This window comes from Microcebus murinus, chromosome 1, assembly GCF_040939455.1.
Source record: "Microcebus murinus isolate Inina chromosome 1, M.murinus_Inina_mat1.0, whole genome shotgun sequence".
Lineage (NCBI taxonomy): Eukaryota > Metazoa > Chordata > Mammalia > Primates > Cheirogaleidae > Microcebus > Microcebus murinus.
The window spans coordinates 135,999,914-136,019,439 of NC_134104.1; the positions used below are offsets into that span (position 1 = coordinate 135,999,914).

The 19,526-nt window shown below is 36.0% G+C and overlaps 1 long non-coding RNA gene across 1 annotated transcript; it reads left to right on the top strand.

Annotated features, from left to right (window-relative positions):
- Window positions 1-1,130: 1,130 nt before the first annotated feature.
- Window positions 1,131-12,479, top strand: LOC142861323 (uncharacterized). Its single transcript, XR_012912638.1, has 3 exons — window positions 1,131-1,432; window positions 3,603-3,686; window positions 12,150-12,479. It is a non-coding gene; the product is annotated as an uncharacterized LOC142861323 (long non-coding RNA).
- Window positions 12,480-19,526: the final 7,047 nt, after the last annotated feature.

Consider the following 19,526-nt stretch of genomic DNA (forward strand, 5'->3'; position numbering starts at 1 on the left):
CGTTTCCCTTTTAATTCTTTTATTGCTTTTATTGTAGTCATAAGTCTGAAAGGAGAAAAAGGAATATATTCATTCTCTCATTTTTTTAGCTGCCCGGACAACTTTGGAAAAGGAGAAAGATTATGTGGTTATAAAAATATTTTTTTCTCACTAAAAATTAGAGTTGATAATGCAAATAAAAGTCTGATAACTATTTTAAAAAGTTGCTTCAATTAGGTTAGCAAACTGGGTTAGCTGTACTTGTTCTCTTTTCATTTCTGTTTTCTCTCCTGTCAAATACTGGAATAGGATTAACTGGTTCCCTAATCCAGGTGGTTATTAGAATCAGCTAGGGTGCTTTTCTTATTATATAATGCAGATTCCTAGGCCATAGGCCCAGAAATTCAGATTCTGTAGGTCTGGGGTGGAAAGCATGAGGCCAAATCATCTCTTAGGGCTCTAAGCACTTAAATATACTGTGAGTCTGAGAATTTCATGTCTATTGCTTGGTTCTTTTTTAGCTGGGAACTCTTTTATGAATGACAATTATTCTAAATATTTGGACAATTGTAGACCCATTTAGAGCCTTAAGCTGAACTTCAATATCGCATGAGAATAGATTACAAATTGACAAGTGGAAGCATACAGTTGGTTTAGCAGCTGGGAGGGCCAAGATGTGGTGTGAGGAGAGGATGATATGTAATTTGAGGAAAAAGTATTAAAATATGTCTTTATATTTGAAAAGCAAACCATCTCTTTTCTTATGATAACTTAAAAAATTAAATGCAATAGTTTGTTTTTATCTGACATTATATGCAGGAAGTAGAATTTGTTTTGTGCACACACAAAGCTCACTGGTCAGGGTAGGAGTGGAGGGAATGGTGTCATGAGATTTTCAGGTTTATCCAAAGGGGTCATGGGTTTTGAAAAGTTGGAAAGCACTGCAGTAGTGAAATGGATTGGTTTCTGAAGAAAAGTGAGAAAATAAAACCATTAAGTCCAACTGCCACTCTTCCAACTGAATGTTGAAACCACTTGGGAAAAAACTTGAGTGAGGTTTTACAGTCATAAGCGACTTTGGTGTTTTTGAGGTTTGCCTGTGAATCGCCGTTTAGCTATACCACATGCTTCCTAAATATGTGATTAATTGACATGTTTTAAAACTTTAAAAAATGTTAAGTTGCCTATTAGACTGGGCTAACTTATTAAAAGATTTCTGTTCATTTGGATTAGTGGCTTTGTGCACTGCATTATGGTTTGTGAACATAGGATTCAGGAGACTTGAATTTCCATTCCACTTTCACAATAATGTGGTGCATGAACTGGAACAGGTCACTTAGTATTTTATCTTTAAGGCTTTGTATGCCATATATTATATGCAAGGGTAATTTGGCTCAAAATTTGTCATCCACAGACTGCAAGGCTCATTTGATTGACTGACTTGGCCAGCTAGGTAAGTGTCTTCTTCCTCCTTCCTTGTTTATATTGATGATGAATAAGGACATGTAATCCAAAGTAGTATTGTTACTTACTGTAGTAATGGTATGACAGTAGTAATATAGTATTGTAGGAGTAGTCTTACTCCAGAAGAATCCTAAATGTAAGATGTGAAACTGATTAAGGAGACTAGAACATTAATACTAAAAGCAGTGGATCTAGAGGCAACTTTCTTTCTTTTTTTTGAGGCAGGGTCTTGCTCTGTTGCTGAAGCTAGAGTGCAGTGGCATCATTATAGCTCACTGCAACCTCAAATTCTTGAGGTTGGGTGATCCTCTTAGCCTTCTGAGTAGCTGGGACTATAGGTATGCACCAACATGCCTGGCTAATCTTTCCATTTTTTGTAGAGATGGGGTCTTGCCCTCTTGTTCAGGCTGGTCTCGAACTCATGGCTTCCAGCGAACCTCCACCTTGGCTTCCCAAAAGTGCTAAGATTACAGGCATGAGCCACTGCGCCCTGCCTGGATAGCTTATTTGAGTCCTGGTTCTCCCAGCTCTGTGGACTTGGTCAGGATGGTTTAAGATTTGTAAGCCTTTGGTTTTTTTGTTTGTAAAATTGATACCACAATAGCTACCTGATACAATTGTTTTCAGAACTAAAGGAAATAATATTTTTAAGCACTAAGCACCATGCTTGGCATTTTGTCCTGAAGATAATTATAATATTATAACATTTTAAGCAAAAGGATATGATTAGATTTATGCTTTAGTAGAAAGTGTGAGAATGAGTTGAAGGCATGGAAAACTGGAAGTCAAGAGATTTGAATCAGGGAGACAGGTGATGAACTTATAATAATACAGCTGAAAAATTACAAAATCTAAAATAAAGTGGAAGGAGAGGAAATGGAGAGGATGAGACCTACTTGAGTGACAAGAGAGTGAGTTTCTTGAGAGTAAGGCCTGTGTCTTGTTCATCTTTGTGTTCCTTGCACACAATGCTAGGCATGAAGTAGTTGCTGCGAAAACATTTCTTATCTCATCATAAAATTGACTCAATTTGATTGTCTAGCACCAAAAAAAAAAAAAAATAATAAGGTAAGACATTTTACAATTCTGATATTTTTTTCTCTCGTGTTTCTTGTTACTCTTAACTCTCTCCTTCCTTTTCTCTACCCCCGATTTGAGGAGCTAGGTATTTTGCCTTCTTTTTTTGGGAAAGAAGGTGCCATAGAAAAGAAAGTAAACTTTAAAATGTGGTAAAGCCCATAACTTCCATTTTTTCAAAAGAGCCTAGGCCTATTAGAAGAATACATGATGAATCAAAGTCAATATCTCCTCACAGAGATGAACAAAGATTCCCCATCCTGAAGGCTGGAGAGATTCACAGGGGACACCTGAGACCCAGTGGCTTCTAGGGTAATAGGGGTTGGCTGAGGGCTGAGGAAACTGGATGCATTGGAGGTAGGAGAGCAGTGGAGACCTGTGTCTCTGTGTTTGAGTGGTGCTTGGAGCTGGGGGTAGGTGCAGGCGCTAGCCTGATGAAGAAGCCTAACTGTTGGCTATGTGGCATGAGCTTCACAGAGTTTCTCGTGCTGTGGCATGACATTGCTGCAGGAGATGGTTCTAGGGCCTGAACACACAGCAGAGTTTTCCACACCTCAGAGCAGTGCACCACAGATTTTTACCTGGCACAGGCATGATCCTGAGGACAACCAGGTTCTTAAAGAGGCCTTGATGATGGGAACAACAGAGTGGAGTGTAAGGAGGCTGTATGATGGCACTGCCCTGCCAATAACCACTGAGCAAAGTCTAGAAGGGAACCAGGACATCTGAGTGGATGACAGTGTACACACCTGCTGACAACCCCATGCTCTCTCCCACACCATCCCTAAAACCTTGATGCTGTGAATGCTGTAGATCTATGGCACCAGAATTCTGATACAACTCTGGGAGAAGCTAAATGTGAATGAACTCAGATTAGGTCTCTGCCACCCAATAGCACAGGAACTTATCAGTATAAACTGAATTCATTTATAGAGAAATAGAGGAAGAAAAATAATGAAAATTTCTCATTTTGTCAACTGAGATTCAAACTCCCAGTACAAACAATCTTTTTTAAACACATTAATAGAAATAGAGTGGCATTGACTATAAGTCGCTGCATGAATACATTCTATTTTGTGCAGGCCAGAAGACATGAAATATGAATTCAACCTGGGAATCCACTTTTCAAGAGTCTTGACAAATTGGAGGCTGATAAGGATGGAAAGGTAATAACAATCACACAATATGAGAAATGGTACAAGGATCTGGTATCCTTAGGTGAGACACCTGCAGTTTCTCTTAGTATTCAAAAGGGATACTCCAGACTCAAGTAGAGCTACTGCTCACCTTTAGGTAGTGCTTACTGTCTTCCAGGCGTGGTCTAAAGTACTTCACACCAGTTAATTCTTTTTTTTTTTTTTTGAGACAGAGTCTCGCTTTGTTGTCCAGGCTAGAGTGAGTGCCGTGGCGTCAGCCTAGCTCACAGCAACCTCAAACTCCTGGGCTCGAGTGATCCTCCTGCCTCAGCCTCCCGGGTAGCTGGGACTACAGGCATGCGCCACCATGCCCGGCTAATTTTTTTATATATATATATCAGTTGGCCAATTAATTTCTTTCTATTTATAGTAGAGACGGGGTCTCGCTCTTGCTCAGGCTGGTTTTGAACTCCTGACCTTGAGCAATCCGCCCGCCTCGGCCTCCCAAGAGCTAGGATTACAGGCGTGAGCCACAGCGCCCGGCCTCACACCAGTTAATTCTTGATTCTCACAACAACCCAGAGCATGGATGCTATTTTTATCACCACCATTTACCAAGTGAAGAAATGGAGGTGCAAAGAAGTTAAGTGATTTGCCCAAGTGCATACAGTTGTTGAGTGGCAGAGCCAGGATTCAAACTCGATTTCTTCCAGGGTTCATTGCCTCACTTTGCTCTTTGTCAGGTTCTGAATTCGTGTAACAAAAACTTCTTTACAGTTAGTTCAGAAATGGAATGCTGGCTCCAGAAGCAGTGATTTCACTGGGAGTTGGCTAGGCAGTGTCATGGACAAGAGGGAGAGATTCGAGATTCTGATTAAGATGAACATTAGACAGAGTGATTTTGAACTTTTGAACTCTGATTTTGAACTTCTAGAAGGCTATAATTTTTTGACATTTAATTTGTTAGTTAAAAGTTCAAATATTTGGTTTAAAATAAATTTTATCCCCACTTGCGTGGCATGTGTGACTGACTTAATTCAAAAGAAAAAAAATACTCCAATAAAAATCAAGCTCAGGTTATGCAGCACTTATTCTATATACATGATCTTAATCGGAAATATCCCATTAAAAATTGGAAGACTTTAGTAAGTGGAAATATTTTATTTATTAAGCTACAAATCTAACTGAGGATGACTTGAAATTATTTCCAGATTCTTCTATTCATTTATATTCTGGTATGTGTGTGTATGTGTGTGACTTTATCTTCTAAGTGTTAGTTCTGTTGGGTGTATTTGCTAGGGTTGATTTTCCCTGCATGTTTTGGAATTTAGGTTTGAGAGCCCATCTGGAGTGGTCTTCTACCCATCTCCTTTTTTCTTATCTGTGCTCACTCCTGTCTGTCTGACATACATGGGATAATCATGGTGATTCAGTCTTTTATGTCCCATTGTGATACTGGGAATGTCACATTTGGTGGCCCATGAAGACCTATGTCTTAGGAATGTCAAGAATTTATAGTATTTCTAAAATGCATTGGGAAAGTGGATGTGTATGATTAGATGAGCCCAGACTCTAACTTGTTTTACTGATTTTTTCCAATGGTGCAACTACATAAAAATCAAGAGAAGATTGTACTTTGGTTTAGACTGAACTTTCTCAAAATTGGCTTGCCATTTTGGAATATCACATAACTTCCTGAAAGTCACTGCACTTAGGCTTTTGAGCTGTCAAAACTACACATCCCACTATTCTGCATTTGTAGCTGTCTTGCTCATGGTGATTGCTACACAGAGGTGCAGATATCTAACAATTTCACTATACCTTTAGTGTGACTGTAACAAGCATTTACATATTGAAATTATAAATTTCTTTCTTTCTGTTGCTCCTTTATATTATAGTTACAGCATTATATTAATTTTTTAAAATCTATGTATAGGTAAGTTAATTTATTATAAATTTTATTCAGAGTATAACAAGAGGCATTTATAGAATATTTATTACAAAATGGAGGTTTGGGAATTTAAAGAGCTTTCATTTTGCTTTGAGTTTCTATAACCTCCCAAACCTCAAAATGAAACTAAGCCAAAACCTCCCAATTTTAAAATCAGGGGCTTCCTTGAATCTTGACTCAGGTTTACTAAAAGAATATATGACACTTCACAAAAGTGGGTGGGAGCAAAAGTTTCTGTGGAGGGCAGTGTGAAGCAAATATCAGGTTTAGGAAAAACCATTATTATAATAAAATTTTACTTTCTCAGAATGTTTTCAGAAACTTTCTATTTACATGGGCATATGCTAAAAAGCAAATTTAACAACAAGTGCTGTAATAAGATTATTATATGCATTTACATTAGACTATGTGTACATTTTATCCTTCTTTAATTTTCTTTTCTAGATGATTCAGTATCGAAGGCAAATCTAGCTTCAAAATAGTAGAGATGAGAAAAAAAGATCGTTTTCCTTTTTTAAACATTGCTTTGGGCCTAAGGGATATCTATTTAGTGGATGTTCTGTTTGCCTTTCTTCTATTTCCCTCTGTGGAATATCTTTTCTATATATATCTCCATACTTTCAAATCCTATGTTATATATCTGAAAAAAGAAATGGACAAAAATAATTTATGAAAAAAGAGAACTGAAGCATAATGAGTAAAGATTCATCTTGTCAGATAATAAAATGTGTAGAGCTGTAGTGAATAAAATAGTGGTAAACTAATAGATACAGATAAAACAGATATTCTAGAAACAGACTCCAGTATCTGAAAAATTATCATGATAAAAATTATATCAGAAATGAGTAGAGAAGGATTATTTTTAAAAGGGGTGATTACACAATAGATAATACTTTTGGGGGAAATTCATTATATATATTTTGCATCAAAACAAATTTAACAAAATTAAAAAGTTTTAAAATATAAAAACAGCAGAAAGTATAGATAATTAGTGCCATGATCTCAAAGAGAGAATCTATAAGCAAAAAGAGAAACCAAAACCAATGGAGGAAATCACAAAAGAATAGGTTGATCAAATTAACTACTTTAAATTTTGTTTTTTAATATTAGCAAGAGTAATGCCAACCTTTGTCAGTGCTTAGATTGTGCTAGTGTAGTGGTCTCCAGACATTCTGAAAGTGCATCTCTAATGTAAGGAACATGGTCGCTGCTTATAGAAGCCTGGGCTGCGTCCTCTACAAGGGTATGATAACTAAGAGAATGGCATTCATGTTGTAGACATGGTTATTATTTTGAAACATTTTTATATTCTTATTATAATTTTTAGGCTTCAAAGATAGGCCATTTATATATTTATTAAGACAATTCTCTGCCCAGTCAAGTAAAATGTCTTTCATAATAGAATAATAGATAGATATTTTGCTTTAACTTATCAGGAAAGGAACCAGTTGAACAAATACTTTGTTGACGTAACAATTCACAATGTTTCTAACACTGGAAGCCACTTTTCATTCATGTGTTCCTTAGAAAATACCTTAAAAGAAAAAAGAAAAAAAATCCCCATTTGGAAAAATTTAACTAAATTGTGTGCTTCATTTTGTGGTTCATAGCATTGCCATTAGTTTCTTTTACTAAAATGATGTTGTGGAGTTTCCAATTTAAATCCAATACTATTTTCATATGACATAGTAATATTCGTTTATATTACCAGAAAATAATCTAATTATAGCAATTATTTGTTGGTTGCTGTACCAATTTTATCATAAAATTTTAATTGCTCTTAAAGTTTAATGGCTTATTACATAAATATAATTTAACAATTTTACATATTCTAAGGCAAATGTACTAAACAATGACATGATTTCTGCCCAGATATTTGAAAGCTAAAAAAACAATGTATGAAGATCAGAAAAACTGACAATGTGAACTCACTAAACAATAAAATGAAAGAAAGTTATTTTAATCATTGAATGTCAGAGATAAAAAGGAAAGGAGACAGCTGGTCTCAACAGAATCTAGAATGTACAGACACTTCACCAAGGGGGCAATGGTTAAGTTTATCATCTACTTCCATGTCAATAAGAGTGAATTAATTCCTTAAAAAAATAGACACAGAAAAAAAACCACATGTAGAATCCATTAAATGAAATACGCTTTTTATTGATCTAGTTATATGTCCATGTAATTTGAATATTAAACAATAGAACTCTCTTATAAAGATTATCCATCTCAACTAAGACAAGAGAAAGCTCAGACAGGAAGTTATTAAAAACTTCTTACACAAAAATTATGCCAAATGGTGGAAAAAATTCTATCTCTCTTTACTTTTTGTTTTTTTAAAGACATATTGTCCTGAAAAAAGTTTATTTAATTTGCAAACTCTTCAAGGATGGGGAAAGAAAACAATTGAATAAAGAGAATGAATAAAAAGATTGGCAGATTTTATCAGCCAATCTTGGTAAAACAGAAGTAAAGTGAAATGCACCAATAATATTTTCTTAAGTATTTAAAATTAAAATCTGTTTTGTAAAAAAAAGTATAATTTTTATTATAGGAAATAAGTTATTTGAAGATGAGAAAATATTAACATGCTATTTGTGAATGTATAAGTAATTAATTTTTTAGTGATATAGTTTAGCATTCAGAGAATAATCTATAAAATTTAGTAAGAATGAGGTTTTCTTCATTTGGTAGAAACCATAGCAAAATTTGATAACATTATGATAGACACATGCATAATACAAACATCAATGACAAAAATAACATTATACATTATTTAGAGGATAAATATAAAACCAAATAATGAAGATTATAGCAGATGGAGTCATTGAGATCACTCAATAAGGTGAACAATACTCATTATTATTCAATTATTTTGAATACAACTAATGGTATGCTAGTAAACTGGCTGTCTTAAAAAAGGGGGAAAATTTCTGATTATTTGTGGCATTTGCCAATTTTTGTGATGTAAACATTCTCAGTAAGGAGGATTACAAGCTTCCAATGGTTTCATAACTGGATCCCCAAATTCCTGAATATTTAACAATCGCTATTCACCAACCAGTGCAAACTGGCTTCTATACACACAGTCAAAGCCATGTAGAACAGAAGATAATCATTGTTAGATGTGAGTTTCAAAACTCAAGTGTGTATTTCTCCCTGTGGCTGGGATGATTTTGCCTAGTCGATTATACAATTAAAGAAGGATTATATATATATTTTAGCAGATCACTTACAAAGACAAGATTTGGAAATCTAAATTCTAATCACAATAGTAGCATAAATGTGCATGGAAACATAACAAATTCCAACAGATGATCATTGAAAATGATAGAATACCCTATATTCTGCTTTCCGTGTATTTTTTAAACTTGGAGGAAATGGGACAGCAAAAATCTCTTTGACAACACAGAATAATTTTTTATACTACAGAAACGATACAAATACTTTTTAATCTCAATCAAAATTGAAGAATATTGGAAACACACCTACCGAATATAAATGTTTAGTTTTTGTTGATTTGTAACAAAAATACAGTTAATGACACTGTGTTACTAAAAACGCATATGGAGGCAGGTTAAAAATTCTTTTAGAATTTTTTTATGGTATTAATAAAGATATAAATTCTAGAACAGAAGTCGTATACTTAAAAAAAACTTTTATATATTTGTTAATACTAATTTGTCATATTTTGAAAAGTATTAGTGTTATGAACAAAGTGTTGCAGAAACTGAAATTTTAAAGACATAAAATCCTTATAACTTCAGGGATTAAAAAACAAATTATGATTCATATGAAAAATAGATTATTGTTGTTAAAGAAATTTCTTGTCATTGATGTGAACGTCTCTGTTGTAGACAAAAACTAAAAGTAGGAAGACCAGTTTTGACTAGGAATCCGACAACCTATCTCTGATCCAAAACCAAAGTCTCAAAATTAAATTATTTTGTTCTTTATCACATGCAATAATATCATCTTTAAGGAAATATTTATGATACTAAAAGAATATCATGCCTGTTTCAGTGTTTGAGAGAATGTCATTTAAAGAAATATGAATACTATGAAATACTACAACTACATAAAAAGTAACAATTGTATCTACTGATGAATATAATAGAGAATATGATATTGATGGGTCATGAGTGTTTGAGGAACTGAAATCTTTAAGCTGTTTCCTAGAATCTAAATTGATTTCCTCTGAATTGTATTGCAATTTCAATATTGAAATGCTGCAGCAATAATTTTCTGGATGTATTTCCAAATACCCTTCTAGCAGTAAGGTTATGTGTAACTTTGCCAGGTTGCCAGTAGAGAGTGCAAAGTTTCAAAATTAAAATGTGCTCAAAACTACTTAAAGTCTTAAGAAAACCAGCACATAAATCTGAGATGATTTCTATAGAAAATGAGATGTTGGAACATGTAAGCATTGAAACTATCTTGAAGAATTTTATTTCCATAAAACAAAAATACGTTCTGACTTTTATGGTTGTAATTATTTGTTTAAAATTTACATTTTCTATTATGTTATGTTCAATAATCTTATTTTTGCAGTTTATACAGAACACTTTTGTACTTGATGTAGATATAATATACTAATTAATAAACCTTTTCCTTGAAGAAGGAGCATCATTTCTAATTGTGTGGGCCAGCAGTATTCCTGATTATGCATATTTATTTAGAAGTTATATCATGTATGACCATATATAAAAATTACACACAAATGTATATATATATTTTAACACATTAACTGCCATATGAGTTGTATTTAACTCACGCTAATTTTGAGCCCCGGGACTTGGTGAAGCATATGTAACTCACACATCTCTTTACCCTGGGAGCCATGTTGGGCAGGCAGCTCACCCTGCCATGTTGTAGCATATATGTTACATGATAGGTGGCCCCTGGGCAAAACCCTTTTCGGTCGTCTCCAGGTAACTAAATACCCATGGAATAACAAAAGACTCAATCCTCAGAAACAAGTTCAATAAGCACATCGTGAGTCACATGCAACTCATGCGGCCTGCAGTGTAAAAACTGATTCTAGTGCTGTCTGAGTTGTGTATAACATACACAGAACACAATAAAAAATAATAAATTTTTCATTAAATTAGTAAGGATTGTTTTGTTTTCAAAGTTTTTATTTTGTTTTCATAATAAAACACTGTGGCCCCAAGAAAAATTTCTTTTCCTAGTGTGGCAGTCAATGTGTTAAAAATGATGTGATAAAGGTGAAAATGGAAATTATTGTATTTTATTTGTTTTATATGTTTATTTTTATATGATTGTTAGTAGTAATATATTTTACTTATACTCTAAAATGGCTATAAGTAATCTTTTATTGGCAGTGCTGTGATTGAATAGCCTTCATTAAAATATGGGTTTTTCAGAGTGTTCAAAGGATTATTTCTTAAATTTGTTTCAATACTAATTTTTAATGGCTGTCACAGCTGATAATTTTCCCCGAGAAAGATTTTAAGTAAGCAACTTCCGTGTAAACGTAAGTCTAGGAGAAAATTTTTAAGGCTGAATGAGTACCTTGTAAATTTTAATATCAAAGAGAGATTGTACATATTTGCCTTTACATATTAAATGTGACGTAGACTGTCCTGCCAGTCATTGTGACTTCAGGCTACCATTAGCTATTGAAATAAAACGTACCCATAATATGTAAGTCTATCTCCACATATCAAATAGTCCTCTTGTTCATTTTAATTGTTATGTCCAACCTCTTAGCAAAACTGATAAGCTTTTAAGGTAGCTGATAAGAAGCTACCTTATCAGTTAGCAGTTAGCTCTGCTATCTTCTGGTTTTCATTTATGTTTGCATTTGATAATAGTGTATTCAATCTACAGTTATTTGCGGGAAATTTTCTAGACATATGTCCATTTTTGAGGAGTAGTTTATTTTTATTTATTTATTTATTTATTTGAGACAGAGTCTCACTCTGTTGCCCAGGCTAGAGTGGCATCAGCCTAGGTCACAGCAACCTCAAACTCCTGGGCTCAAGCAATCCTCCTGCCTCAGCCTCCGGAGTAGCTGGGACTACAGGCATGCGCCACCATGCCCAGCTCATTTTTTCTATATATTTTTAGTTGGTCAATTAATTTCTTTCTATTTTTTAGTGGAGATGGGGTCTTGCTCTTGGTCAGGCTGGTTTCGAACTCCTGACTTTGAGCGATCCTCCCGCCTCGGCCGCCCAGAGTGCTAGGATTACAGGCGTAAACCACCACGCCCAGCCAAGGAGTAGTTTAAATAGAGCTGGGTACTATAATCTATAAATCTATTTTTTTCTTAGGAGTATATAAATGACAGCACACTGAAATCCTCTAAAAAGAAGGAAGACAGGAGGGCAGCACCATCAACTCTTCACGTGTCAGAGTCCCCAGTCCTGGGACACCTCATGTACCTGATACAGGATCCAGGCAAAGGCCCCAGGGTTCACGGCTATATTAAGTATTGGTAAAGTTTGATTTCTATATTTTTAAAAGACAAAATAAACACGAAGAGACATTTTAATAATTTTTTCTCTGCTTCCCCCTAGTGAAATACATGTATAATGCCAGAATTATGTCTCGTGTTCAACACCAAACAGATAACTGGAAATTCCCCCAAACCAGGAAGGGCATCAGGATGCTGAGCTGCCACAGCGATGATGAATGTTCATTATGATTATGTATTATGTGTATTATCGCTGAATATGTTACCCCCAAAACCCCAGCAGATTTTTACTAGTTGCAAATTAAAAATTTTGGAATGCTTTTGCATATGAAAATATAGTGCTGTAGGACAGACTGAGAGTTTTATAACAAATATGACAGAAGATAGGTTAATGTCCTATTTTCTTATAATTAACAAATAGTATTTAAAGATGTCTTTTTTTTTTTTTTTTGAGACAGAGTCTCGTTTTGTTGCCCAGGCTAGAGTGAGTGCCGTGGCGTCAGCCTAGCTCACAGCAACCTCAAACTCCTGGGCTCAAGCAATCCTCCTGCCTCAGCCTCCCGAGTAGCTGGGACTACAGGCATGCGCCACCATGCCCGGCTAATTTTTTATATATATATATATCAGTTGGCCAATTAATTTCTTTCTATTTATAGTAGAGACGGGGTCTTGCTCTTGCTCAGGCTGGTTTTGAACTCCTGACCTTGAGCAATCCGCCCGCCTCGGCCTCCCAAGAGCTAGGATTACAGGCGTGAGCCACAGCGCCCGGCCTAAAGATGTCTTTTAAATAAAATTTCAAAACTGCCAGAGACTTTTTTTTTTTAAAGTCACAAGGCCTGAACAAATGATTCACAGAAACTTCCAAAGTACAGTACTTCTTAGATTGGGCTTCTTTTTCTTTTTTCTGACACCACCTGTAGCTCTAGTCAGCTTCTCCTCTTCAGAGTTTTTCCAGGAGTGAATCAAATACTGGGACTTGTGTCCACCAAACTTCAGAGGACCCTGGCCAGACTATTCAAGTAGTTTTCTTTAATCCGCTCGCTAGGATCAAGGTGAGAATGAAGCACGCTTCCCGTAGACAGGGAGTGGTACAGTGCACCTAGTAAGACAGGGTTTCTCAACTTCAGCACTATTGACATTTGGGGCTGGATGATTTTTTGTTGTGAGAGTCTGTCCTGTGTGTTGTAGGATGGCAAGCAGTGTCTTTGATCTCTGCCTACAAGATGCTAGTAACATCACCTCCAAGTTGTGACAATCAAAAATGTCTCCAGATATTGCCAAACATCCCCCGTTGGGCAAAATTGCCTCCTTTTGAAAGCCACTGCCCTAAAGACATCCTTTCTACAAATTTCCCTCCTTCCTAATGACTTCACCTTTTCTTTATTAGGATGAAGGTGGCAAAAGAGCACCCCAAATGCAAATCTTGTATACATGGTCTAGTACCTTGGCTTTAGAATGTGGGAACACTTGGCACCCTGTAAAACCTCAACCAGCCATAAGAAAGGAAGAGTTGTATTTAACACCTTATTCCACATAAAATAATAAAAACTACCCAAGTGACAAAAGAGATATGAAAGCATAGCAAAATATTGGGTCACCATCATTGGATGATAGAATTATTGGTGCTTTTTTCTTCATTATGATTTTGATATTTTATGCAATGGATTAATGGATTTGTAGTACATGTTTAAAAATAATAAAGAAAAGATTAAGACCAAACAAATCCTACCAATTTTCAAGACCTAACTGAAATACCTTCTCTATAGTGCCTTTCCAAATTATCAATCTAGAAATACTTTCATATTCTTCTGTAACAATGGCAGCTGACTTCTATTGAGTGGTATAAACCTGTACATGAATTACCCTATTTAATCTTCACAGTCACTCCTTTAAATAAGGGTTCTGTAATTCCTGTTTAGTAGATGAAGAAACTAAGTCTGGAGAAAGAAAGAAATTGCCAAACTTGCTTAATATTACAAAGTTGTTAAATGGCCAAGCTATCATTTAAACTTAAGTATGTTTCTTCAGTCCATTTCTTGTCTCCCATTGTATTGGTCACCAGGCACCTAGGACTTAGTGGTATTTTTAGTGAACTTAACCATTACTAAGACATTTTTCCTTTGTCTGCATAATATTCCCCAACCAAATTATAAACAGCTTCTTTTAGGGAATAGGCTATTGAACTTTCATTAAATATCTTCATGGGCCAGGCACAGTAACTCATGCCTATAATTTCAGCACTTTGAGAGACTGAGATTGGTGGGTCACTTGAGCCCAAGAGTTCAAGACCAGTCTGGACAATATAGCAAGACCCTGTTTCTGCAAAAAATTAAAAAATTAGCTGAGAGCTGAGTGTAGTGGTTCACACCTATAATCCTAACACTCTGGGAGGCTGAGGCAGGATTGCTTAAGTTCAGGAGTTTGAGACCAGCCTGAACAAGAGCAAGACCCCATCTCTACTAAAAAATAGGAAAAAAATTAGCTGGGCATCATGGTGCATGCCTGTAGTCCCAGCTACTTGAGAGGCTGAGGCAGGAGGATTAATTGAGCCCAGGAGTTTGGGGTGGCAGTGAGCTATGATAATACCACTGCAGTGTAGCCAGGGCAACAGAGCAAGACTCTGTCTCAAAAAAAAAAAAAAATTGGCTGAGCATAGTGGCATATGCCTGTAGTCCCAGCTATTCCAGAGGCTGAGGCAGGAAGATCACTTGAGCCCAGGAGTTTGAGGCTGCAGTGAGCTATGATTGTGCCATTGCAATCTAGCCTAGGTGACAGAGTAAGACCCTGTCTCAAAAAAAAAAAAAAAATCTTCATGGAGGGTCACATGGTAGGTAGAATGTTGAAATAGTGACTTGGTAGAAGGTGGCGGACACTTTTTCTCTATAAACATAAGACTAATCCGTAGTTTACACCATCATCAGTTAGCATCATATTGCAATGGCAATATCATAAGTTATGAAAACTATCTGACATGTGAATACTGACCTGAAGATATATATACTTACATAGATGATCTACTGCCTAAATATTAGTGTCATTTATATTCAAGCAAAGGGAGAGAGAATCAATGAATATGACTATGAAGACAGACATTGCTAGACAGGCTGACTTGATATTAGGACAAAAGTATCATGTAAATTCAGCATCTCAGTTGCACCAAACTATCTTAAATGCATACTCAATGTAATAGAAATGACAGAGCCCATGCTGATTAAAAGGAAGAGCTAACCACTGAGGAGGCACAGGGCTGAGGGGGACTCATGCCAAATCACTAGGGTTAAGGAATCAAAAGCAAGTGGGGTCCCACTAGGCAGTGGGGATGAGGCTCCCCAAATATAATGAGGCTTGGGTTTTAGTGGCTCAACAGCTGGCAGAGTAGAGTGAGCAGGTTGCCAATTTTCAACCCTATAAGGGTGTATGTAGGGCTGGTATAAACAGGCACTGATATATGTGCCATGTAGTAGTCCTTCATTTCTATCATTGGGGTCAAAATATAAACACATCTAGTCTCTTCTACTTGAAAGCAGCAAAGTTAATGGTAAAACTCAAAAGGGGGAGACTTCGCACCACCAGTGTTCAAAAATGTGGTCTATGGACTAATAGCCTCAGCATCAACTGGGACTTAATGGAAATGTAAAGTCTTGGTTCCTTTCCCAGACCCAGTGGATCAGAATCTTTGGGGTTGGGACCTAGGAATTTGCAAGCTAACCTATACTCTAGATGCCAAAGTTTGAGAGGCACTGATCTATACTACCCCCACACATTCACTATCCTCACAACAGAAAAAGCCACTGTAAAAATCTCTGCAAGAATCCACTTAAAATGAGTTTCCAGCATTGTGCTGTCGAAGACAGTAGCCACTAGCCACATGTGACTATTGAGCACTTGAAATGTTGCTGGTCCAAATAAACATGTGCTCTAAGTGTATGTAAAATGCATACTGGATTTCAAAGGCTGGGTATCAAAAAAGAAATGAAAATACCTCATTAATAATTTCTACATTGATTAAATATTGAAATGATAATATTTCAGATATATCGGGTTACATAAAATGTAATTTCACTTCTGTCTTTTTACATTTTTTAATAAGACAACTAGGACACTTAAATATGTGGCTTGAATTATATTTCTATTAGATACCACTGTCCTAACAAATCTCCTTAAAGAATGATTTTTTTTTCCTACTGTATATTTCCTAGTTCTAAACTAGCCAGGGCTTATTTGAAATAATAACAAGAACAGCAAAAACAAACATTTGTTTTATGATAATAGTATCAACAAAAGCTGATTTTTTTTGTCACCAATAACCAATTTAAGTTGACCACTGCCAGTTAATGCCAAAGTATTCAAACCTCAATGGTAGTCTGCACAAGGACAGCAAAAACAAACATCTTTTAATGTGTAATGTGTGCCATATCCTGTACTTAGCATCTTGCACAAATGTCATTTAACACAGAAATCACAATTCTATGATGTGACTACTGTTATTATCCCCATTTTAATGATTAGGAAACTGAGGCTTATAGACTTCAAATAACTTGCTCAAGGCTACCAGGTGGTACGTGACAAACACAGAATTCAACTCAGGGCCATCTGATCCCAAAGCCCAGGCTTTTATATATTTCCCTATACTTCTTCCCCTTGTTGTACAATGTCCTGAAAAAAATGTCATTTGTTTTCAATGACATTTCTGTAAAAAACCACGAGTGTATTATTAAAGTCTATATCAAGTGGAACCAGATCATTAGAAAAAATAATGACAGAAGCAACCGCATCTGTAATGTGTGTATCCATTGAGGAAGCTAGAAACAATCTTGCTCAGCTTTGCAGCTGATCTTTGGGTAACCTTTCCAGTAGTTCTTGATAATAACTCTTAAGGGTTGTTACATGACTAAGAAAACTCTCCAAACTTGTTGGCAGCAGCTAGAGCAGAAACAAACCAAGAAAAAGCAGCAAATTTATACCTGTGTGAGATCACTCCATGTTATATCCTACCAACTTCAAGGCCCGAAACCAACCTATTCACAGATAGGCTACTAAAGGTAGGGTAGATTCTTTCATAGACAATCCGATTCACTAGGCGATCTGTGATGAAAACAAAACTTGTTGAAACCTAAGCAGACCCTTCATCAGTCTTTGTGTCAGTGTCAGGCAGAGGACCCAGGAAGCTTACCACCAACACACCACTCATTAAATATGAAATGTCCAGTTTCGAATCAAAAGTTTAGTTTATTATATCTCAAACAAGAAGCAGTACAATTAGTCAAAGTATGTACAAAACTATCAACACGGTTTTGCCATCGTAATGGTAGCTTGTTTATACCAGCAGTGAAGAAGCCTGGGAAGCGAGTGGCGATGAAATCATGAAAGGCGTTTTCCACAGCTTGTTGAGAATTGAATATTTTTCCTTGCAAGAAGTGGTCCAAAGCCTGGAAGAAGTGGTAGTCAGTTGGTGCAAAGTCTGGTGAATACGGTGGATGACAGAGAGTTTCCAAGTCCAGCCTTTGAGGTGTGAGCAGCGTTGTTTATGAAACATGTGGTCCAGCATTGTATTGTAAGAAGATTGGCCTTTCTCTATTGACCAATCTTGGCTGCTTCATCACAAGCGTCCTCGTCATTTCATCCAATTGGTTGCAGTAGACATCTGTTGTCATTGATTGACCAGGTTTCATGAAGCCGTAGTGGATAATACAAGTGCTGGACCACCAAACAGACACCATTAGCTTTTTTGGATGAATATTTCGGTTTTGGACTGTGTTTTGGCACTTCATCTTTATCCAACCATTGTGCTGAATGCTTGCAATGGTCAAAAACAATCCATTTTTCATCACATGTAACAATATAGTGTAGAAATGGTTCGCCTTTATGTTGTGACAGCAAAGAAAGGCAAACCTTGAGACAATATCTCTTCTAACACTCGTTTAATTCATGTGGCACTCATCTATCCAGCTTCTTTACCTTGCCAATTTGTTTCAAGTGGTCCAGTATTTCTGGAATAGTAATGTCAAATTATACTGCTAATTCACATGTAGGTTGAGGTAGATTCACTTCCACTATAGCTTTCAGCTTATCAGTATCCACTCTGGTCTCAGGTCATACATGTGGCTCATTTTGAAGATTAAAATCACCAGAATGGAACTTCTCAAACCATTGAAGTATTGTGTGTTCATTAGCTACATCTTTCCCAATCACTTAGTTGGTATTTCTATTTGTCTGTGCTGCATTTGTTTCACCATAGAACTCATATTCAAAAATAACATGAATTTTTTACTTATCCATGGTTTAACAAAAATTGCTCTAAAAAATTTTGAAAGATAATCTTAAGCCAAACCACACATTCTGAGAATGTACCTTCACAATAAAAATAAGAAGTGTCAAAGTGAAATGCCAGAGATATCAAGTGTCAAATTTGGTAATGAAGGAAATCAGATATTTCATACTTAATAACTAATATTATGTCAATATTTGTTAGTGTTGGTAGAATGCATCACCAAGGTGATGCATTTCCCAAATCAGGAAAATGCAGAGCAACAGAGACATCTAACAATAACCAACAGCTTGTTTGGATAAATCCTCATAGATGAGTAAAGCATGTTTTCCATTATCCATGAAATAAGTGAATGAAAAATCAGAATATGTAGCTAGGGCAGAAGGAAGATCAGGAGCAGTGGCTAAAATTGCGGTGGTGTACTTTATGTACACCATAAAGGCACCTAAATCTGTAAGCCTCCTCATTAACTGGGATATATTTGATTTCTTATGATCAATAGCAACATTTATTTTTGTCAGTTCTATGTTAAAAATTTTTGGTTAAGATGTATTCCCTCTCTCCCCCACTATGCTCACCACAACACTAAGATGTGTATCTCCCCCTCCCCCAACCCCCAGTGGGCACTATCCTCATTTGAGCATCATAGTTTTAATCAGTCAGTACCAATTTGATGGCGAGTAGATGTGGAGCCCATTTTCTTGATCTTGTGTCTAAGGCTGTGGGGGGTGCGTGGGGAGAAATGACAGGGGCAATATATGTAACCCTAACAATATTTGTACCCCCATAATATGAAAAAATAAAAAATTAAAAAAAAATTTTGGTTAATAATAGTATCAATAAAAAACTGATTTTTCTTTTTGTCACCAATAACTAACTTGAGTTGACCACTGCCAGTTAATGCCAAGGAATTCACGACATTAATGGTGGTCTGCACAGTGATTCGGGAATGATCCCAGTGGCTTTGGGATTAAGTCTCCTGTGGGTTTTAGAACCAACTGGACCCTCTCTATGAAATGTATATCTACAAGTGGACAAGAGAACTTTATTAATTGGAATTTCTAGGATAGCGTCTGTTTTCTCCATGATATTTATTGTTTCCAATGTTACAACCCCAGACTTCTCAGTTTCTGAGATCATAGACAAGACATTTAAAACCAGTGAAAAGTCCACTACTTTGCTTATAGAATCCCCATCCCATATACATTGGCA